The following is a 24,285-nucleotide window of genomic DNA, read 5'->3' as shown; positions in this document are numbered from 1 at the left end:
GGGAGACCTGAGCGTGAAGACAATCTTATTTTCTCTCTGAATACAACTGATTTGTCTTCCACAGGTTTTTTGGGGTTTTTTAAAGTGTATGAGACATGAGTAGATAATGTTGACATAAGAAACAGACTTAGCCTGGATTGTGCTGGTGGTATCTGCCCAAGCAAGAGTCTTTCGGTTACCGAAAAACAATTATATGTGGTTCGTTGACCGAATGACAATTATATTCTGGGGTTGCTTTAAAGAAAAAAATCATCCCAAATCATGCAGTATTTAAATTAAAACTGACTTAAAAATTATAAGATGATAAATGAACTGCAGACATTGTTTTAGAACGAATACTTTGAAGACAGTCAACCAGAAACTGATTTTCAGGCTTGACCGTTGCTATATTTTCATATTTCGGAGCCAACAAGGTGCTTGCTAAATTTTGCTGGCTTTTGTATAAAAGGAGGTGGATGTATAACAGCTGTGAAATATCCAGAATTGACTGGGATCCAGAGTGAAGCCTGAATGCACTAATGTTTTCTCCATTAAGGCCGTCTGCCTCCGCTCAGCTTCTAAGTCAGGGAATTGGAAAGTAGAGTGAAAGTAAAGTGTGGATTCTGAATATTTTTCATGGTGGGGAGGGAATGAGGGGCCTAGGTTTGGAAACGCTCACAACGACATCTCATACTCAGAAGTAGAAAATAGACAGGAAGGGCCATGGGTTGTAGCCACACATGAGGATAATTTGAAGACTGATCTGTGGTTCCTGTGGTTGTTAGCTGAGTCTCTGAGAATTGTCGGAGCTTGTGATAAGAGAAGCAGAACAGAATAAAGGCCATCTCAAGCCTGGATTTCTGAACCATTTCCAGGCCTTGCTTCTGATAGGCGCCTGGATAATTTGGCATGGATTTCTCCCTTAAGGAAGTGGTCAGAGTGTTGTGTTGAACTGACATGGGGTAGGTCGGAAATGGCATGTGCGGTCAGAGTGACAGGAGCGTCAGAATTAGGTAGAGAACTTTATTTCAGTCGAATAGGCCAGCCCAAATACTGGTGCTCTTGGACTTGAGTTTTTGAGAATGCCATATTAGCCACAGGGTGCATCTGAGACGGCAGATGTGGGAGCTGCTGTGCTTACTGCTTATTGGCTGGCTGTTGTCCTCGTGCTATGGTGGCCAAATCTTGTGGCTTTGCAATTTAGGCCTGGAGGGCTGGGAGACGCTTATGCTTAATCAAGGCAAACCTGTACCTTATCGCTAGTCTCTTTCTCTCTATGACTTCTCAGGCTTCCACAGCTAGACCCAGTGTATGTATAGGGAGGGGACAGCACCTCCTGTGGTCTTCAAGAAGATCTTTTTATCACTACACCCAACTCTTGTTCTTTTTTGCCCACTGTCCACCTACTGGGTGGGTCCCTTTTGTTTCCCGCCTTTGACACCTGTCCATGCTAGGTGCTGTTTGCAGTGAATTAAGCTGAACTGGGGGACAGGCTCCTTTCCCAGGACCATTCTGGAAGCAGTCAGAGGTCAGCAAATGGTGACCTGTGGATCAAGTCCAGGATGCCCCAGCCTGTTTTTGTATGTCTCGGGAGCTAAGAATGTATTTTACATGTTAAAATAAAAAAAATAAAAAAAAAACAAAGAAGAATACAGGGCAAATCCTGCAAAGCCTAAAATATTTACTCTTGGACCCTTTAAAGAAAAAGTCTGCTGACCCCTGCTTAACATCATTTATGAGCAGTATGATCAATGGGTTGATGCAGCTACTTAAGACCTCAACAGTTGAGTGGGCTGTTTGTTCTGGAAACTGATTTCAGTTTCACAGTCTACGTTAAGTGGCATTATTGCCTCCAAAAGGGTAGATTCATGAGCAAGGAAGTTGAAGGTTTTCTGCAGGGTCCAAACAGTGGGAAATGAATTATGTGTCTACAGTTAGGATTTTCACCGTCTCCCCTCATTGGTGAAGCTGCTGATAAAGATACCTTGAGGACCAACATGTGTTGACTGTATCCGTGCCGAAAGAACCTGATGGAGACTAAAACTCCGCTAACTTACACGAAAACGATTCACTTCCTTCTTTCTCTTCTGAGGACGGAATGCTGGTCATACTTCTACAGTCTAAGTTGGTGTTGCCACTTTGAAAAAAATACAAACTAAGAGAGAGTTAAATGAATATCGTGTTTTCTCATATTTAGAACAGTGTTTCTTTATTGCTCTCGAAGAAAGCTTACTGTAGGCCTGCCAGCCTTATCCCTGAACATATAATTCTCCTGAACCCAGCACAGTATTTCATTGTTAATGTCATTTCTAATAAGGCAAGGGGGAAATTGTGGCCTTGCTCTTGTGTTAAAACTGCAGGCCTGGATAAAGAGCTGGCTTCTGTACGTTGCTTATTGTCCATTGCAGAAAATCAGGAATGTTTTCACAAAAAGATTGTAGTTTAAGAACAAAAATAAAATGGATGGTATAATTTTTTTTTCCTCCAGGACATTTCAGCCATCTATCCTCATGTATTTAGAAATTAGATACTGTCAATAGAGAAGAATGGGGGTGGGACCTAATTTGACGGGTGAAAACAAGTGAGGAAGGATAAAAATATGTACAGTGTGGTGCCCCATGGGAGTTTGAGCCTGGAAAACAAGATGGTGGCAGTATACTTGACAAGTTGGGTTTTCATAGCTGGCAAGGGTGGGTCCTTTAATCTACCACACGAGCCAGGCAGCACCTTTGTCTGTATTTAGAAAGCGGGTTGGCTCTGAATTTAGAGATTAAACAACCTGTTATTCCTGTATGCACTGGAATTTCAAACCTTGTCAAAAACTTGATTTGTGGAACTGCTGAAACTCAACTGGAAGCCAAACAGACTGAGGCCTAGACTCCCCACACGAGGGGCAGTTAGGAATCACAGCATGTGTGGGAATTTATCAAGTTTGCCCAAGAGAGTGTGGTGCTGTGAGGCCAGACTCAGTGGAGGAGGCTCTGGGGTGAAGGGTCAGCTTTGGGTTCCCAGAAGGCCATGATCAGAAGGTGAGTAACCTCTTCCTCTACATGAGTCAACGGTGTACATCTCAGAGCTCTAGAACTACCTGGTATCCCAGGGTAGCAAGAAGCACCTTTTGACTTCTGAGGCATGCAGTCAGGTTGGCTCATGAAGAGACAGAACAATCAGGGCAGGCAGAGTCTTCTGATGATGAGCTAAAATGGAGTACAAGCCATGAACAGCCCTTCATTAACCAACGTATTTATAGAATGTCGGGAGGGCTAAGTGTCCTGCTCAAAGTTGGAGCATTTGCACTCTCCCTTTCACTATCTGAACAGGGCTGGGATCTGACCTTTTATTAGCTTTTATTAGCTTTTTCCGGATTGCAAATGGGATAAAAAACTGAGCTAGAGGTATACATATGTGTGCAAAAGTGTGTAAACCTAGAGGAGAGAAGCAGCTGAGCAAAAAGAAGTTATGATTCTGAGATACAAAGACAAAACTTGCAACCATGCCCATGAAAGAAGGTCAATAATGTCACATTGCGGTCGCTGGCAGAGGATCCCTTTGCATGGCTTTGTGTTCCCGTACAAGTGTGTCCCTCTTAAGAACATCTGTAGGCAATGAGCTCTCCCGCTTCCGAACATGATTTCTATACATTTCCTGCCGTGGGGTCCAGGGTGTAGCACAAAATCCCTCTCACACTGGAGGATCTCTATCTTCTCCTCGGTGGTCGGGGAACAAGATGGCAGATTCCTCCTCCGCTGACATGCACCTTGCTCTGTTCAGCAAAGGAGAAGGCTGAGTGGCTGAGTGTACCCCACCAGGAGATCTGATGGCTTTCCTGTCCCTGCAGACACATCTGCCCCAGGCTGCCTTGGTTTGTTAAATCCAGGTGTGCATGGGTATGCAGCCATTCTATGACTCCACAGATAACCTCAGTAGGGCATGATATGAGCACAGGGTCTTGGCTTAGATACAAGTTCCCTGCATAGTGAGTCAGACTGTGTCAACAATTGACCTGGGACTTTAGATCTGCTTCCCTTTTTATCATCTGTTCCTGAAGAAGCAATCCAACTATGTTTCACATGCACCAAAGGAACTCAGCACTTGGAGGGACCAAAAGTGTCTCCTTTGGTAAAAGAGAAGGATCACCCCATAGTTTGTGTTGTTGGAAATTTTGAAGTTTGAAGGCTATCAGGTTGGCTTAAAGTCAGACAGCTTTGGACCTTTTTTTTTTTTTTTTTCTTTTTTTTTTTTGCCTTTCTAATTTTGACACTATTTTTCTTCCTGAATTAGAAGATGGAAACCAAGTTGGGAATTGGCAGAATAGGGCAAGTTGGAGGAAAGGCCAAAGTAGCCCTAGAGAATCAATTCAGTTAAAAGTCCTCTTTTTCAGTGAGACTCCTCAGACTGGAGCAAAACAACAGCTGCAGATTACTCCCTTAAAGAGCAGGTAAGTGGCTTCTGTCTATACATTATATTTCCCCAAGCTTTGCCCTTTTAACAAAAACCTAAACATTCTTATAAGCTCTCCTCTCTCTCCCTCCAAAACAAAAGTGGTCCTGCGGTGAACAATTTAGAAATCCCACCCAAATCAGAGCACAAAGGGAAGTGCTGAAGCCAGGGGGGAGTGGGAAGAAATTCAAAGGCACAATACTTGACCTTCACTTGAGTGGCGTGCGTCTCAGGATTCATCCTGGAGCTCTTCATGGGACAGCAGCCCTTTAATTTTGCCATTTGCTGCTGTTTCTGCCCCTTTGGCAAAAGTGTTTTTATTTTCTCCGGCTTGCTGGCTCCATCAGCAAGAGGAAGGGTCCAGCTTCCAAGGAACCTCCCTTCAACTTCACTTTGCAACTCTTTGACTTAAGTTCCCAGACGGCTGCATGGGTAGAGGGTTGACTGCTGGCAATACACTGCTGGCTTTGGAAAACATCACAGGTATTGTACTGTAGCAGATGCAAGACAGTTTTGGCATGGGAGTAATAAAGACCTGGAAGAGAAACGGAAAATTACCTCTAAGCGCTGCAGGGAAGGAGGTGGCAGAAATGAAGGATGCAGTTTGGATTTGTAAAGCTAAGTCCTTTGCACAATCTTTTTTACAGGCTAGAACTTGCTTGACTTCAGTTTCTCTCTCAAGTGAGTCAAGGAATGTTAAGAGAATGGAACGCTGGAGCTGAGTAATGTACCTGGAGACATCTTGGTGGTGCATGAAGATTTTATTGGGGTCTCAGTGGCCTGACCAAACTTTGTGTGGTGGAAATCCTGCTGTTTTCATAATGCTGAGGCATTAGACATTCTTATGTCTATAACTAATTAGACATTCTTAATGAATTTCTTACGGATACTAAAAATGTAACACCTCATCTTATGTGAGTGGAGTCAGTTATTTCCAGCTCTCACTAGGAGCAACATTAGTCATCCCTCTAGTGTTCTGGTGGCTTAATTAATTACATTTGTTCCCACTGGGATTTCAGAATGGGGAGAGAATCTGCTATCAGTTATAGTCTTCTTACTGTGGTTTCTTCATCTCTAGCGTCTGGGTTACTTTAAAACCAAAGCAGCCTTAAAGCTGAGCTATCAAACCTTACATACAATCAGTCACCTTGCTAGACTCAATGATAGTGAATAATACAGTGCTGATTTTTAAAATCAATTTGACTCTGATATGATTTTCTATGATACACTTTTGTTGTCTGTAGATTGACCCTCAAATCTGTGAGGTTTCCTCTACTTCCAGCCTATTTTCTTTCTTATGATCATGTCTTAAATTACCAATCCCTGAACCAGGGTAGGTAGAGAACTAGAGATAATGCAACTAACTCATCATACGATGTTCAAATTGCAAGGTATGGAAATCTTTTTCAGATGAGCAAACCTAGGTAGGAAAAAGCTAAGTGTGAGTGATTGGTGTGTGCATGTGCGTGCGTGTGTGTGCACGTGCGTGTGCGTGTGCGTGTGTGTGTGTGTGTGTGTGTGTGTGTGTGTGTGTTAGGGAAAATGGTTGAAGCTGAAATTAATTCATGGCACTCACATGGATTTGGAGACATGGCTAGTTTTAAGCAAAAATCTTTATGTAAGACTGTGTCTCAAATTTGTAGGTCTTTCTTGTCTTTTGTAAACATGTGGCCCAAACATGTTCACATGATTTGTTTTTGTTAGAGAAATGCCTCATTGTGTAGTAGCAACTTTTCTGTGAGAGTTCAGACCAAGTGTCAGATGAACTCCCCAAGGCTGATATGTTCAGTTCCATTTTACTTTCATGGCATTTTGGCTAGTGTGAGGAGAAAATAGCCTGCAGAGAGCAGTGTGGATGCCTTAGGTATACAATTTTGAAATTTGGGGACAAATCGATTTGGGCTTTTTCTGAAAATGGATCTTATTTTGCGAACCACAGTTGACATGGCTGTGGGAAGTGTTGCTTATTCTTGGCAAGAAAATCACCCTGAAAAGGTGCCCATGATCCAAGAGACAGAGAGCCTGCCTCAGGCTCTCTGGCAGAGCAGGGGAAATGTTTCAGAAATCAGTGTCAGTAATTTATATTAAATCCACATTTGTCTGGAGAAGTACCTATGCAGATGGAGAAGGCAGCTTCCTACGAAATGGGATTATTTTAGTTACTCTCTGTAATGGGATTCAGAATGTGTTCTGGCATGTCTGTCTCAGAAATGTTTAGACCCCAACCTACAGGATTTGATCAGTACTTATTAAACATCAAAGTGCTTAGCTTTGTGGTAGGAACTCACGTGGACACCAAAAAGGCAAATGCCTTTCTGACAGCAGTAGCTGTCAGAGAAGGAAATGATTTGAGCAGTTTTTTATGCCCAAACTAAGATCAGACAGACAGACAGATAGGGGACCAACATCTATATTCCTTTTGCAAAAGATCCTAAATATCTCTTCGTCTGAGCCTAGATTCTGTTAACAGATTTCAGGGTGAGGCTGTGAACCTGGAAGAAAAGAAAATTAAATGTTTATTATCACTAAACTATAGCTCAAATTTAATATTTCCTTCAATAATGGAAACAAAGCACAATATTAGCAGTTCCCGTGTCTTTGTCACCAGTAAAAAGATGCGTATTGTTTGTAGCAGACAACTTCCAACATCATCTACACTCATTACTACTTTGAAAATACATCAGTTAATAAACTTGTTGCTCTATTTTCTTGCTTAATGTGTTATAAAGAAGCACATGGGTTATGATACCACAAATTTAAAAATATTTATATTTCAGCATCATTGGGTTTCTCTGTAATCCTAGGTATTTTATGCATTGAAAAATATTATTTGAGACTTTACCAGACAGTAGAGAGGTCCATGGTACAAAAATAGTTAAAAATTAAAAAAGAATGAATGAAAAGAAAGAAAACCTGTCTTAAAGGCTATGCATTTTATATTTATTTAGATCTTCATTTACCAGGAGAAAAATATTAACCCAGGACCATAGGATGTGTTGTAACCTGTGACTCACCTGAGGATCTTGATAAAATGCAGATTCTTATGAGGAGGTCTGGGGTGGGGCTTGAGATTTCTGTATTTCTAACAAAGTCAGAGTAGCCAGACTGTAGCCTACAGTAATCCAAGTAAAGGTCTGTGTTTTCCAAACTCACTTCCAATAATTGTAATCAATCTTAGTTATAGGTAATAGCTTTACTATTGTAGCATTTGGTTGTGGGAAAAGATGTCCCGTTAGAGGGAAAGTTGGAGACTCTCAAAAGACAAGCAGACTTCCTCTGCTTCACAGTGTCCTATGCTCAGTCTTTTGGAGCCCAGAGCAACTGCCAGGCTGGGAAGTGAACGTGGGGGGAGCTCAAGGTAAGGGGCGTGGTAGCAGATGTGTGTCTCCCAGGTGGCTCTGTCATGGGAATGCCTTGCCCAGGAAGCTGCTGCAGCTGCAGCCGTGTGAGGGGCTGTGCCCTGAGCTCCCGGGGCCCGTGTGGACCAGGTGCACTGTACACCACAGCTGCCTGCCTGCAGCCCGTTGGATTTCCCGTCTGATCCCTGTACGTGCCTTGTGACCATATGCTCTGCTCTGAGGAGCACTGTATGGCTTCCTTCTTTCCCTAAGGGTGATTTATTAAGTGTGTAATTAGATGATGCAAGTTGTATGTCTTTGTAAGATTTTCATATCCATTTGCAAATTAGAGAAAGGTCCTTTGGCAGAGAATATGAGGGGGAAAAGTCATGGCCCAAACAGCTTTCTTTAATAACTCCAGAGACCCCGGTCCTGACCTGCTGTCTCTTAAAGGTGTGCGTGCTACTGACCTTGGTCAGACCGCTTAGGTATACAGCCAGATGGTAGCTTCACAGGGTGGCCACAGAGGTCCGGAAATCCACTTCTGTCCAAATACCAGAGGTTATCAGCTGCCTGGGGACTTACATGCTAATCAAACTCCCAGGAGACTGGCATCCAAAACCCAGTTTATTCATTCCTAGGGAAGGAAGGATCCTTCCAATGACTAAATATGTTACTGCTATCTTTGTTTGTTGTTTGCTTGTTTCCGCCATCTTAACCCTGCTTCCCCAGGAGAGGGGTACTTGAGTATGAGGATGTAGTATGGAATAAGTCTTAAGCATGTTCCAGGGACCTAGACTTAGTGTTCTCTCTCAAGCCTAGGGATGAGTGATCACACCGCAATTCCCTGAGACTCTGGACTTGTCTCAACTAGATTCCCGTAAGACCACTCCTGCCCCCACCCCGTTTTCTTTTCCCTCATTCTCTCCTCCACCATGGTGATCCACCAGGTGTTCTGCTTCAGCTTCCATATTTCCAGGCCCTTCCTGCCTGAAACCACATCTGTTACCCTGGGCTGAAGCCAGATGTTTCCTGGGTCTGCTTGCCTGCCCACCACCCATTTGTGCATCGTCTCTGAGAAGCTTCATGTGTGTGGATGAGGCAGGGGGACTTTTGCAGGTACACAGCCATTACAGGGTGACTCTTACTATCTCTACTGTCTTTCTTACTTTTTTTTTTTTTCTTTTAACTGCTTATTACTATTTCTACTCTTGGAGCCAATTCCCCGTAGCCCCAAGAGTGGGGATGGCAGCCTTAAGGAAACACAGATGACACCTCATGCCTGGGAGAGTTCTCGCTGCAAAACATGCTGTTTTGTACTAATCTCCACAAAAAGGCTCCCTATTAATCATTGATGCTCCTGGTTCCCAAAAGCCTTCCCATGAATCTGGCTGCATCTCAAGAGGCATTTAATAAAATACAGATTACAGGGTCCCCACCCCCAGTTCTGGGTAAGGGTCTAGAGTCGTAAAACATTCCACAGAGTAATGCAATTCCTCTGATGGTGACCACCTGTTTGAGAATGTTTTTCTGTCACTGCTGTCGTGTCACCAATGGGTGTGGTGATTGGAGATTTCTCTTATTTCTTATTTATACTTTTATTTACGCTTAAAGCTTGTATGTAATGAATGTGTCATCTTCTTCAAATTGAAGCTTTCCCAGATTATTCTTATAATCAGCCACATCTGAAAACCACCCCTGTAGACCTGTTATCTCAGACCCAGAACCCCCGTTTTATGGATGAGAAAACTGAGGCTTCGTGGCTGAACTGGCATCGGGGGGTGTCATCTGGGTTAGTGCATGGAGACCACACTCAATACATACTCCTTGACTTCACCCACTGTTCTAAGCCTCAGGGGCCCTTGTTTCTGGGGTGGCGTCACATTGGAGTAACAATAATCAAATGTCTGTACAGTGTATATGTGGAATGTGGACCAAATTCAACCCAAACATTGTCCCCTGTTCTAGCACTAAAATGTGAGTGGCATCATCCATCCTGATGCTTCCACACCTGACAGACTCAGGCTCCCAGAATGTGCAGAGGGCCCCATGTTTTCATTAGACCACTTCATCCTTCAATGCCTCAACTTCTTTATCTGTCTAGTGAGGATAATTCTGTCTGTGCTACTACCTCCCTTACAAAGTTTTTGTGAAAATCAAATAAAACGAAGTATACGAAGGGCTTTAGGGGTAAAGTACAAAGCATTCTGTAATCTTAAAGCGGTCTCCTCATCACCAGTATTATTATATTAGCCCCAAAGACTTAACACTTCTGCTGAGTGGTTCCAAATAGAATCACTACAGATAGAAGAAATACTTTATTATAACCTATTGAGAGGCTTACTTTGTGGATGGGGGTGGGGAGGAAGAATCAGGAGTCCCATAGAAATAAATCACTTTTGATTTCCTGATTAAAGTAGCCCTAATGGCCCATTAGTGAATCATTTCACACCCTCTGCCCTTAATGGCCATTTTCCAGCTGTGCTCCAGAGCCAGGAATCGTTTGGGTGAGCGAGTTGGTACATGTAAGTCACAGGATGTTTCTCTGTCTGCTCAAAGGCAAGGACTGCCTTTGATGCCTCTCCTCCTCCTCTGGGTGGTGAAAATGCTTCAAGATTTGTCATTTTGAGAATGGCAGGGTTTTTGACCTTGTGTTCCCGACTGGATTAAGAACCAGACAGATTTCAATATCAATTAAAAAGTTTATGCAACTGTTCCAACAGAGAGAGAGCCCTAGAATGAATAAAGCTTTATTTTTTCTCCCCCAAGAAATGGCATTGCTTAAGAATGAGGGAACTCAGTCGATGGTAATTAACCTTAATGATATGAAGTACCAACTATGTCTCTATAGAGTTGCTTAGAGAAAATTTATGGACTTGAATAAAGTATAAATGCAATGACATTTGAAACAAAATATAAGAAATTAATTTTAATGAAAGAAATGTGATTTAAGGACATGACACAGATGGCATGTGTTTATTAGAAGGCCCTTCCAGCTCTGAGATCATAGGATTCTGTGCAAAAATCCTAAGTTGGAATGAATGGGAAAGAGTTCATGGGAGAAGCCATTCTTAAATTGGACCTTGATGCTTAAGTAGGACCTGCATAGTCAGAGAGAATGGGAAGTGCATTCCTAGAGGGTGAGAGTCCACAGTAGAGGCAGGACTGTGTGGGTTTTATGAGGCAGGGCTGTGTGGGTTTTGTGGAAGGAGCTACGTGCGAACAAGGAGAAGAGCAAGAGGTGAGGTTCACCCTGTAGACATTTGTAGGTTGGTCAGATTTGGTCTGAAACAGGAGATTGAAAAGACTTTGGTAATACAGACAAATTGTGTTAAATGGTTCAATCATTTCAATTTGCTTAGGAACCCAAATGCCAGACTGCTGAGAGTCTGCATTAGAATTACCTAGAAATGCCTGACCACTGCACTATACACCTGAAGCTGAATAATATTGAATGTCAACTATAATTTTATATATATATGGACACGGGATATGGAGTACAGCACGGGGAATAGAGTCAATAGAATTGTAACAGGTCTATACAATGTCAGAAGAGTAATAGATTGGGAGAGGGGGGTTATCACTTTGTGAGGAGTGCAAATGTAACTATTACATTGTTTTGTACACCTGAAACTAATAAAAATAAAAAATTACCTAGAAAATTTCAGGGCAAAAAAAATATGCTGGCTTCTACCACCACCACCACTGCCGCCATCCCCCAGCCTGATTTAGTACTTCAGAATCTTGGCAGCAATTAGAAATATAAGTAGAACAGAGAATCTGATTCTTAAAAAAAGTTCTCCAAATGCAACTGATATGAGGAACTGTGTAATTTTTAGTTTCATCCTCGTGATGACATAAGGATAATGTAAAATAGCTTTTAAAACCTCCCTTTCCCAATCCCTGTGATCCTAACAGGGTTTTGAGGTTGCGAACAACAGAAACCAATTCTGGCTCATGTAAGCAGAGAAGAAATGCAGTGGCAGAATATCGGGTAGCTCACAGGAGCCAATAGAAGTATCAAGGCCTGGACTCAAGAGAATGGTCAACAACCAAGTGGCCAAGAACACATGACACAGGAACAGTGTCCTTAGGACATCACCACCGTCACCACCACCGTTATTAGACTCCTGTGACTAGCCTTTATCTGTCCCTGTGTCTTCACATCATTTCCTCGTGATCCAGAGTGCCAGGCAAGAGCCTCCAGTGGGCCAAATCTAAGTCATGTGCTGGTAGACTGGCACCTGGGAGTGGGAGCAGAGAATAAGTGTCTCTTCTTCCCCACGTCCCATAAAATGGGAGCTTCTCCCAGATCCAAAGAGTGATCAGATGCTGGAGAGCCGTGCCAGCATTCATTTTCCCCACGACACAAGCAAAATGACTTGAAGTGTGTCTCCTCTTTCTCCACCATCTTTCCATATGTTCACACCTTTCTCTTTCCCTGCCTTCCTTCTCTTTCGGTTCCTGTCCCAGAAACCCCATCCTTTCTCAGGTGTGGCATAGCTGGTAGACACCAAGTTCAGCGTCCTTGGCTTACTGTTGGTCATTTCTGTTCATGCAAGTCCTTTCAGCCCTCCTCCCACAGAATCTGAAACGCTGCGGACAGCATCCCTAGTGGCCTTCCTACCTCAGAAGGCAGCCATTTTCATCACGGAATAGCACTTGGTATTTGAAAAAATTTTGTCTTTTGAAGCCAAATATCTTCCATACCTTATCTTTTTCTCATTGATTCTAATCCTATAACCTGTGTCACCCTGGGATGGTCTTCCCCTTTCTTCATATAGCCATTCAGATATTTGTGTATAAAACCATTATATGTATCGTCCCCACCCCCCGTCATTATCTTCTCCAGGGTAAGGACCGTTAGTCTCTTCAGCTGCTCATCATAAGACAGAACTTCCAGTTTTAAATTTTGATGCCTAAACTAAATCAAACTCTCTACGTGCAATATTATCCAGAACAGGATTAGCACCTGCTTTGATGTGGTCACTGCACTTTTCTTACCGCAGTCAAATATGGCCATGCCTTTAGTTGGTTCTCATGGAAGTATGTTGACTGGCCGTGAAAACCCATAGGTTTGGACTAAAGCTATGTGGGACTGGTTTAAAACATCCCATGGGATCAAATTCTGATCCAGGAGCCTAAGACAACCATCCTGGCACCAGCATTTAATACAGTTAACTGTATTTGCTTTAGAGAACATCCACATGGAGGTGGAAGGACTGAGAAGGTGAGTTCTAGGTGGCTGGAAAAATGAAGAGCACAAACCAGCCAGGAAGACTCAGTTTTGTACACTTTCCTTCCGTTAAATGGATCATTCCTACATAAGCAAATAAATAGCTGACGTGCTATCGATTGATGGAAGTTGGTATGTGAAGACAGAGTGAGAGTGTAGTTTGCAAGAGTTATTTTTTAATTGTGTTATGATGATGATAATGATGATAAAATTATTGAGACATAATTTGCTTACACTCTTTAGCATAATAAATTTTTCCCAATTTCAGAAGAAAGGAATAAATGTAGTATACTTAAAGTACAAAATTAAGAAAGAAACCAAAGAAAGACCTTTCTGTAAATTCTGACAAACACAAGTCATGTGAATTACCACTAGACTCAAGATAAAGAACCATTTCATCACCCTAAAAAGTGCTCTCTTGTAGTCAAACCCTCTCCTCACCCCAGCTCTGGCAGCCACTGGTATGTTCTATTATTTTGCCTTTTCAGAATGTATTATAAATGGAATCAGATCGTATGTAGCCATTTAAGTCTAGCTTCTTTCATTTAGCACAGGGGTGTCCAAACTGCGGCCCGCGGGCCAACTGCTGTCCGCAATCCATTGTTAATTGGCTCGCAGCAAATTCCAAAAATATATTTACTTTACTTAAATAAACCAGGTGAGGCAATACGTACTTCACCTCGAGTGAGTTGCCCAGCTGTTTGTGTATTTTACCGCATATGGCCCTTGGTGAAAAACGTTGAAAAAAGTTTGGACACCCCTGATTTAGCACAATGCATTTGAGATTCATTCCCTGTTGCTACATGTATCAATAGTCCATTCCTTTGCCTTGCTGCATAGCATTCCATTGTGTAAATGTGCCGTAGTTGGTTTTTCTATTCACTCCTTGAATGTGCTGTTACATCAGAAAGTCTGTGTAACATCTCATGAAAGAGAGGCTTTCAGTCTATTGGACAGAGAAATTGTTGCTCTTGCATGTGATATCTGCACTTCAGTCATGATAAGTTGCTATCTTTGTATCTAATCGTATCTCCTGAAGTATGAAAAAAATATGAAAAGTAGAGTATTTATACAGAATACGTATGCTTTCCTTTTCTTTGCCCACAAGCATTAGCTCTAGATTTTTGTCTGTTTTGAATATAGATCTTATTTCTATCTCTTATTACACTTTGAAACAAGTTTAAACCTTTTTTTTTTTTTAAGGAATAATCTGGTCAGACATCTCAAAGGAACTCATTACTGTTTTAATATTATGACTTTTTTATTGAATTGTAATTATTATATAAACAAGGATGCCAGAATTTAAAACTCTCGCTTAAAGTACTGTTTTTAGTTTAAAATTGGACTTGTTCCACTAAATGTCTATGCTAATAATTTTGAGATAGCTATGCCAAGAGATCTATAGTTATATCATAAACACTACACTCTGAAATTCAGGTTAGAATGAAGGAGAGAGTGACTTGAAATAATTATGTGATGGGAATGTCTAAATTCGTAACCTCTCCTCTGTATACCTTTGATTTATGATTTGGTAAGAAATGACTTTTAAAGAAAATCTTGGATTTTATAACCTCTATTGAAAATTTTTGGGATGCTGATTACAGTGTGGAGATTTTTCTCTAAAGATTCAAAGCTGACCACTAGGGCTGGCTAAGTGAATTAGCTGTTTGCTTTTTAATGGGGGCAATCGTAACTTATTGTATCATCGCCTCAGGTACAGTTGTTCAGATTACATATCACAACCACAGTTCTTATATCTAGCACATGGGCTCTACAGACAGTCCTTTAAGGATACTAGGTCCTGTTATCTTCCTTTCCTACCTATAAATACATGCAATTTCCATCAAAATCTGAAAAGAATTTGGAACCTGAATAGATGAACTAAAGTTCATCAGAAAGGGGTAAAGATGAGTAAATAGCTACAAAATTTTGGGGAAAATAAGAACACCACATAGTAAACTATACATTAAAGCTTTAGTAATTCAAACAGTGTGGTACAGGCATTGACAAATAGACCAGTGGAACAGGGTAGGGAATCCCAAATAGGTCCATGTGTGTCAGGAAATTTGGTGTATGAAAAGGATACGTTTCAAAACTGGAGAATAAATGACAGTCTATTTAATGAACTTTACTGAAATAATTAGTTAAACTTTTTAGAGAAGAGTATAGAGTTAGGTCCTGCCTTTAAATCCATAGATAAATTTCAGATGGGCTAAAGAGTTAAACATAAAAATGAAATCTGTGAAAGTATTAGAAGAAAATAGAATATTTTCTAGGGTGGGGAAGCCCCCACCTAAGACTGTAAATTCAGGAAGTCATGAAGGAGAAGATATACTTAACTTATGGAAAGGAATATACCAAAGATAAAAATTGAAAGGCAAGTTATGGAAATGGTTTTCGGGATGGTATGAAGGAGTGATTTTCACAGTTTACCGAACATGCTCCACTGTATGAGTTTTCTGTAAGAATTTACACACAAATCAAACAATTTTCTCAGTGTGCTTACCAACGTGTGTGAACCATGGCAAATATGCATGTAAATTCTAGTAGCTATTACTGATTCTAAACCCCTTCCCTCACTCACAGTGATTCACATTTAGAAAATGTGGCTTCATGTCTAAATGTACTTTTGTAAAATTATCTTATGTTTTTCAAATCATTGGCTGCTTGATACTCTGAATGCATTTTTGAACCACTCCTCATTACTGCTCAATGCAGAGGGTAAAGGATTCAATTTTATTGTTAAATGTGTGGTAACTGTTGGCTTACAGTGTGCCTGAGAATATACACTGCACTCTGGGGGAGTACGTGGGGGAGGCAGGGGCAAGAGGTTGCCAAAGGGCCATGAACCCACTTTCAGGTATGCAGGGTCTTGTTGATTGACATGGTGTACACGTGAAAACCACTAGGGACCAGTTTCTAAAAGTTTTATCAAGTGCCAAGTTGAGCGTGATCAGCCCGGGGCTGGGCACTGGAGGATGCCCAAGGTACACTCTGTGGAACTTCCAGAGAGAACCAACCTCTCCAGGAGTCGGGAAGAGGTGGAGCAGGGAGCCCAACTTTGGCAGACAGATGTTTCTGGAAACTTTCCCTGTCTTCTTTCTCCTTTGAAACAGGCTTCTTTCTAGCTGAGCCCGTGCTCTGGGATTGGGGAGAGTCACAGGTGATGCTCTAGAATGCCAGGTTAGAAGGTTGGCTTACTTGGGGGATAGACAGCCTCTCCTGGGGCTGCAGTGGAATCGACTTTCCCTGAGTATGTGGGCCAGAGCCCTGGGGTGGTATCCAGTTGCCCAGCATTTTCATCTTCATCATGTGGGTGTTCATTCCTTCCTTTGACCAGGGGGGATTTTTATATGTAGATAGTTGACTTGTCTCCATAGAGAGCCGAATAGGCTCGGATGTAGTCACTATGAACACTTTTCAGGTATTGCAATTGTATACCTCATACTTTACATCTAAATATCATTTAATTCTCTTAATAACCCACTTCAGGTGAGGAAACAGGCAAAAGAGAAAAAAAATTGTTTTAAGGTCACACAACAAGTAAGTGACGGAACCTGGATTTGGAGCCAGGTCTGTCAGGCTCCAAAACATGGCTCCAAATCCTGCACTGTGTGTCCAGCAAGCTGCTAGATCTCACCCAGCCCATTCCCCAGTGAACATCACACCTGTCCTGCAGCACAGGGAGAATTCTGGAAGATCTTCTGGTCAGAGTTCAGCAGGTTCCTAAAACAGCAGCTTTACCGTTTCTTGTCCCTCAATGCAGGGAGTTAGGGGGGAAGTATCTCTGGACCAGGAGTCCAGATGGGATCTGTGAAGCTCCTTCATCTTCTTTCCTAAATTTTATCACTTATAGGCTGGAGACAATCACACCTTCGTTACCCACCTCACAAGTTCATAGTGGCCAGATAGTGATGATACGACTACTAATAATGAATTTCATAAGATATAAAGACTTCCACCAAAGTAATGTAGTATTGATAATAGCAATGAGATACTAAGCTTTCCTGTCAATGTGTAACCCCAGCAGTTCTGATTGGTCTTTTATCCCTCCACTGATACACTTTGCCTAACACTGCACTTGACCTTTCCCCCCACTCTCTCCTACATCTAAGGCTGTGAGTAGCAAATCCAAACATCATTGTATAAGAAAGGGAAAATAACCTCGTTAGATGAAAATACCCATTAGAAATGTGGGCATGTCTTAAAGAAGACACGAGTGAGGATTCCTCCCTTCGCAAGAACTTTTAGGTGAGGTCTGAGCAATTCAAATGACTGAAGTCATTTTTTTTTAATTTTTAATTATAATTGACGTACAGTATTATATTGGTTTTGGGTGTACAAGAGCATGATTCAACATTTATACAATAAGTCTAGTAATTGTCACTGTACATAGTTATTATGACGTTATTAACTCTATTCCCTATGCTGTACATTACATCTCCATGACTTGTTTTATAACTGGAATCATATACTTCTGAATCCCCTTCCCCATTTCCACCCCTTCCCCTACTCCACTCTCTGCTGGCAACCATCAGTTTGTTCTGTATCTGAGTTTGTTTCTGTTTCATTTTGTTTGTGCATTTGTTTAGAAGCCTTTCATTCTGTTATGGAACATGTCTGTCCATGCTTGGCTGACAAGATGGTGGTCCATTTCTGGTGCCACAGGAAAAGGAAGGAGCTACTGCCAAGTTAAAACATGTGCTCTGATAACCTGTCAGATGCCAGAGGAGGAAGGACAAAGAAGAAACTGAGTTTGTTGCCAAGCTGAAGGTCCTTTAGAAACCTGTGTGAAACATGGATAATACACATTGACATCTTGATCGCATTTGTTTGCTTTTTAAAAAATCCTCTGAAGTTTATTTAGTGAGGAGAGAGGCTGACAGGACAGCACCATTAATGCCTGTTGACTCCGACCCGGGGGAAATCAATCAGTGGTTCGAGCTGTGTGACACTCACTCACTGCTCCACGAGGTCCCCCCCTCGGGCAGGAGTTCGCACGTCGCAGAGCTGTGCCGGCGAAGGCACCCACAGCTGGCCAAGGCATTCCTGGACTTCACCTGATTAAAGGTGGTCATGGAGTCACCTTCAGATGTATTACTGAAAATCAGAAACTAAACTAATTGTTTAAACATTTTCCCTCAAAATGGTTTGAGACTCTCCACGTGGGTACTGAACAATGGGAAAACAGTCGGTGTGCTCGTGACTCTGATTCCCCAGTTCATCTCGCAGCCACCAACAGTGGTTTTGCCCATGGTATGGCCCTACATCATTACCCCTGCTTGGTAATATCTTTGTGTGCTGTGTCTTTACTGAGTCATTGGAGACAAGCACAGGGGACACTGGTGATTGAAATTAACGAAGAGCCTAATGGTGATGATGGTCCCCGAGATGGTCTCCGGGTCTTTAAGTTACGTGCATCTGATGGAGCTCCAGACACAGCAGCTGGCTCTTGTTCTAGCCACGGTAGCTGCTATTTACTGGAGTAAAGACCACGTTTTCACCCCCGCAATGTATTGTTTGAGGAGAAGTGATTCCAAGTTGCAGCTAGAAATCTCTCATCTTGTCATCTAGATGCCAAACACCATACTTTTAAAAACACACCAGGACATTTTCCACAATTCAAATACAAAAATTCTGAACATCCAAGAAATGAAAACAGCAGAGTTGCTTTGTTTTTTCTTTCTGTTCTTGATGCTATAGGCATCACATAGGTAATTTTTCTCTGTATTTTAAATATTTTAAATGATGCATATTATTTAAATGTGACTCAGTAAATCATCTTTGTTCTTATGGATTAATCGGAAGTAAATGAAACAGTGTGCACCACTTGCGAAATTGGGAAATTCGTCTTGATAGTTTTAAAGATTTTGTGAAAAGGGTTTTAAGTACTTTAATAGCATATCGATATAATAGATTTATTTAAAATTACATTGTTCTATAACTATGCAAAACATACAAAATTATTTTAAGCAGGTCTTGGAGGTTTTACAAGAATGCATCTTATTGTGAAAGAAGTTCAAGAGTTAAAAAAAGTCTTGGAAAAGCTAAAGGGAGGGAAGGAGGCTGTGTTCCTTCCTAGGGCTGCGGTAACAAAGTACCACAAATCCGATGGCTTAAAACAACAGAAACAGATTTTCTCACGGTTCTGATGGCTAGCAGTCGGAAATCAAGGTGCAGGCAAGCGCTGGTTCCTTCCAGCGGCTCTGAGGGAGAAAACGTCCAGTGCCTCTCTCAGCTTCTAGTCATTGCAGGGACTCCCTGGCATTTCTTGGCTGGTAGACGCATCACTCCAACCTCGACATTCATCTTCACGTCGCCTTCTTCTCTGGGTCTCTGTATGTTCGTTTCTGTCTCTTATAAGGACACTTTCAATGGATTTAGGGTCCACCCTAATCCCGTATGATCTCTTCTGGATCCTTAAGTAATTATGTCTACAAAGACCCTCTGCCCAGCTCACATTCTGAGTGCCAGATAGACATCAATTTGGGGGGTGGGGGGACGTTATTCAACCAAGAGGAATCCAACTACTCCATCTCCAGTTTGAAGTAAAACTCATAGTCAAGTTCCTGGCACAAGGCCTTAAGCATGGTCTTGACTTCTGCCTGGACCCTCTCTCTTCTCCCCTCATCTCCAGACCCCATGCTTCCACCTCCTGCCTGCCTAGCTGACTTCTGCTGGACCTCTGACCCCGACAATTCCCGAGGAAAACCTTGCCAATCCACATACACGCCAATGGCAGGCTAGTCCCTCTTTTAGAAGCTTCTGAAGTAACCTGTGCTTCTGTTGGAACACTCTTCATATAATTGGTATCATTTTTAAATGTATAGATTATAAATTCACATTATATATTTCATTCTTTTGTATAGTCACATTTTCTAATGAAATTGGACCTTACGAACTTTGTGCCTGATAACTTAAAAAACACTGCAGTTCTTCAAGAAACAGCAGTATTGAAATTTTCCACAGATCTTCTTTGCCTTAAGACGCATCTGGGATGTCTGTTTTTGCTCAAAGTACTAGGAGGTGGCCCTTTTGAGAGCAGGTGGTTTGGATATGTAAATCCTTTGAGGAAGTTAGGCAGTGAAGGTAAATAAATAAATCTTGTCTTGATGCTCTCAGTAGGCCCTACAAGATAATTTTAAGACACTGCAATAAGTCTCTTTAGGAGGGAATTGCTGAAGAGAACTCAGGATGCAGTGTCAGTGAATGAGCAAAAAACTCCCCTAGTAACTGAGTGTTGCTCTGTTCTTGACAACATGTCCTGTGTCTTTCCTGGAGCCTGTATCGATCGAGCCCTTTAAGTATCTGGCAAATTGGGTGTCCTGACCCCTATCCCAGGACTGCTGCCATCAGCTCCAATCTGTGTGAAAAATAGGTGCAGTTTGCTTTTCAGCTTGGGAAGCTAGAACAAATTAAGGTGCCCCTTTATCTGTGAGAAGAGTTTGTGAGTCTACATGAAACAGTGCCACAATGGAAAGCTCTTGTGTGTTTTCTCCCCAGATTTGAGAAGGTCCTCTGGTCAATGCTTTTGTTTCTCCCCATTTCCAGATTCTTCCAGAGCACACTCTTCCTGATGTGCAGTTCAAGAAATAACTTTTGGTGTTTGTTTTTCCAGGCAGCTCATGGCTCTGATTTTGTTTTTGGATGTTTTCCGTTCGCTCTAAGTAGGAGAGTTCCAAGTCTAGTGTGTGCCGTCTGCCAGCTATTTCCTGTTGAGAATTCTTGGTAAGGAAGTGAGTTCCTAATATTCTAAAACATGCTTGTGACTCAAATGCCCACACCTGCGTGTACCTCACACAAAAGCGGAGGAGCTGGCTGTTCATGCTGGAAGTGTTTTCCCCTGGAATTAAAATCGTGGGTCTACAGCTACCCTCTCTAGACATTTAAGAAACATCAGAATGTTGAATCACTAATGGCATTGTAATGTGTTGCACCATTTAATATTAAAACAACGAGGCTTTTGAAACTCTTGCCTCAGAAAAGTGAAAGAGGCTACTTGTAAAGGAGGCAGCTGAACCTATAGGAAGGGGCGTCATCCAGATATTTGTGATAAGTAGAGGGAAGGTAGGTGAGAGAGGAGTGGATGCTGGGAGAGACCGTGTGTCTGCACACACGTGCATTTGATTTATTTGTGGCAGTTGCTTGTATTAGTAGGAGCAGCCCACATATTTTACAGAATATTCAGGGGTCAGCCCATGTCGCGGTGTGGTTGGGATGGGCAGCCTCCCAGACTCCACCCTGAGTTCTGGGGCAATTCCAGGACCTCTGGGACCATCCTCAGAGTTCAGGTCAGGCCAGAAAGCTTGTAGTTGCTCTGGGAGCTGGGAACCTGACCCTGGCCAGATGGACATGGACATGACACAGGAGGCCACCATCAGTCCGTGTTTTGAAAGACATCTGTCTCCTCTCTCTCTCCAGCAGAGAATATGGCCTGCAATTGCCAGACTGTCTATACTAGCCTGATTTTCCCTGCGCATGTTTGCATGCATGCATACGCATGCGCGCGCGCGCACACACACACACATACACACACACACACACCGCCATACTTCTCAGCTCAATGACTTACGTCCATGAGACCCACAAAATACCTCTCTTCTTCAAGGGGCCAGCGAGGCTCTGTGTCTAAGGCACATTTGCTCCACCTTTTCAGATCTTTGGTTTTCATATCCATTTCTGACTCTCTGCCTGTTCCCCGTGAACTTGGTTTTTCCAGGACTCCTTTTCTCCTACTGAACTGTGGTTCTCTTCGGCCCATTCTGACCACAGAATCGGCTCCCTGATCTGAGTTCGCCTTCCTAGGATTTCATCCAGGACAGGAGCTCCAGACAAGTTTAACTGGTTGACCAGTGATTACCTAGCAAGTTTCCAAAAGGGAGAGGAACTAACATTTATTGGCATTTACTATGTGCCAGGCCGGAAACCAGCTTGCAAACCAGCCAGCTTAGTCCATGATCCCATTTAATCCTCCCCCAAAACCCCATAGGTAGATGGAACTAAGGAATTAGTCTCTGACGTTCAGTGTCCTGCCCGAGGGCCCAAGTGGCAATGCTGACACCTGAAACAAGTGTGCTCTTACTCCAGGATCAACTACATCCACATATGTTTGGATGTAATTGGTATTGGGCTGAGTTTTGCTGAAGCTGTTTATGTATTGAGTGACGAGAGTCCCGATCTGAAGGAGCCCTTTGCTGTCGGTTTTTCTTGCTACCAGCCAACAGATGTAAAGGAAATCTTTGTGAATGCCATTCATCCAACTTGACTTCTCAGGAATGCTTTGCTGGCTGCTGCTATCCCCAGATTAGCTGAGTCCTGTTCATTTCTGACAAGCCTTTTTCGGCTAGTGTTATTTCTCACTATCTCCTTTTGGGAACTATTTTGTTATTTCTCATTCTATTGCTCTCTCTCACGTGGGGTCCTCCAGGAAGCAGATGCTGAGTTAGAGCAAAGAGTACAGAATATCTGTCGGGGTAACACCTGTGAAAGGAAAAGGGAGGGAGCAGGATTGGGTGGGGGGAGCCAGCACACCATACTGCTGACCTGATCAAGTGGGTCAACCCAACAGGGACCTCTCGGTAGAAGCTGGCTCAACAGAAGCATCCCGTACTGGGTGGAAATGGCCAACCTACCTCCCTGTCTTGATCGTGTGGGCCAGGAATCGCTCCAGAAGCCGTGCCCTTGATTTGAAAGCTGAGATGGGCTCTGATGAAGCTCATAGCTGGAGGTCACGAGCTAACTAACGCACTCCACCAGCTGGACAGCAAGTCCTTACTTGAATGGGGCGCTTCAGTGGTACTTCATGCCAGGGATTTTCCTGCCCCTCCCTTAATCTGATTTCTGTTGGCCCATCACTAATGACAACACATTTTCTTCCACAAGAATCCACAGGAACAGTGAATATGATATTAAGACACCTCTTGTTTACAGCCAGAAGTTGTCAGACTGCCTGCAGTCAGGAGGGGGTGGTTCACTGTAGAGGGAGAGGTATCCAGTGCACCAGTCTGCTTAGGAAGCGCCGGTCTGGAGTCGGGGCACCATGGAGGTGTAGGGAGGGAGGAGAGGTGTCTGAGCTCCAGAGTGCACCTGAGGGGAGAGGCCAGCATTGGAGGGGTATATCTTGTGTTAGCCATTTTGTTTGGGCTAGGTGGTTCCTTAGTCCTCTGATTTTAGGTAATCTGAGCCAACATTGCCTCTCCTTTTCCAGAGTTCTCGGGGACTGTATCAAGCTCATAGCTGAGAGATGAAAGGAGGCAGTTGGTCACTACTACCCACATCCTGAGGAACCACCTCACCCCTCCCAAATACTCACCTGCCTTTGGGCCTGCCTGAAAATACCTCTTGTTTTCCCTAAGGCCCTTTTCTTAAGGGTGTGGACATATTTTGAGCGTTAACATACCACTAAAGTGGAATCCCTTATGATATTAATGTGGGGAGAGGCCTCTTGGCTGTTAGAAATTGCAACCCGTTTCCTTGATCCAAACCCAGTCATAAGAAACAACAATAGAATGGGACTTTACCACAGTGAGTCTCAAGGTCATTGCCTGGGTTGTTTGCAATCAGACGGAAATTTGAATCCCAGCTCCACCCATAGCAGCTCTATGACCTTGGGTAAGTTATTCTCTCTGAGACTTAGTTTTCTCATTTCTAAAAGATGGATTATAAGGTAACTATTTAATGGGGTTGTTCTACTAGATTAAAATGAGATGATGATGTGTGTGTAGTTAGCTCAGTACATGGCATATAGTTACAACTTAATTAATATTGGTACCAGTCCCCCTTGTCTATTACAACTCGTGTTAGTTTTTGGAGCTTGTAATATAAACACACCATTAAATTCAAGCTTTGCATTTTCGTATCAATATTTATGCTTATGTGTCCAATAATTTACAGTTTATTTAATGTTTCACTTGCAGTTATTTTAAAAATCCCAGGAGATAAGTATAAATGCCTCTGCATTTTCCTTGTCTGGACATAAGTAAGAGTCAGGGCTCACAAAGATACTCAATGATGTCACCATTTCAACTGGTCAACACACCCATGAAGAGTATACTGATTAGAAGCCAAGGTATAAAATTTGTTCTATCCACCTGTGTAAGGACTTGGCTCATCTGTTTTTCTAGGCTAGAGTTCTGTTGATTAGGCTTTCTTGTAATTGAAGTTCTCCAAACCAAGAAGAGTCCTAGAGGATCAGGCAGATGGATGAACCATAGGGAAAATACCCAACAAATCCAACTTCTAAGGAGCGCCCTTTGCTTGAAGAAGAAGGTTGCAAAAGTTAGAAAGTCATTC

General features: G+C 42.6%; 1 protein-coding gene across 4 annotated transcripts in view; it reads left to right on the top strand.

Annotated features, from left to right (window-relative positions):
• The window catches only part of PDZD2 (PDZ domain containing 2), a 331,805-nt gene that overhangs the window by 205,888 nt on the left and 101,632 nt on the right, over positions 1-24,285 (top strand). The gene's annotated exons all lie outside the window — the stretch shown is intronic.

This window comes from Rhinolophus sinicus, linkage group LG03, assembly GCF_036562045.2.
Source record: "Rhinolophus sinicus isolate RSC01 linkage group LG03, ASM3656204v1, whole genome shotgun sequence".
NCBI classification, from domain to species: Eukaryota; Metazoa; Chordata; class Mammalia; order Chiroptera; family Rhinolophidae; genus Rhinolophus; species Rhinolophus sinicus.
The sequence above is the reverse complement of the archived record's forward strand: the minus strand, read 5'-3'. Positions and strand labels throughout refer to the sequence as shown.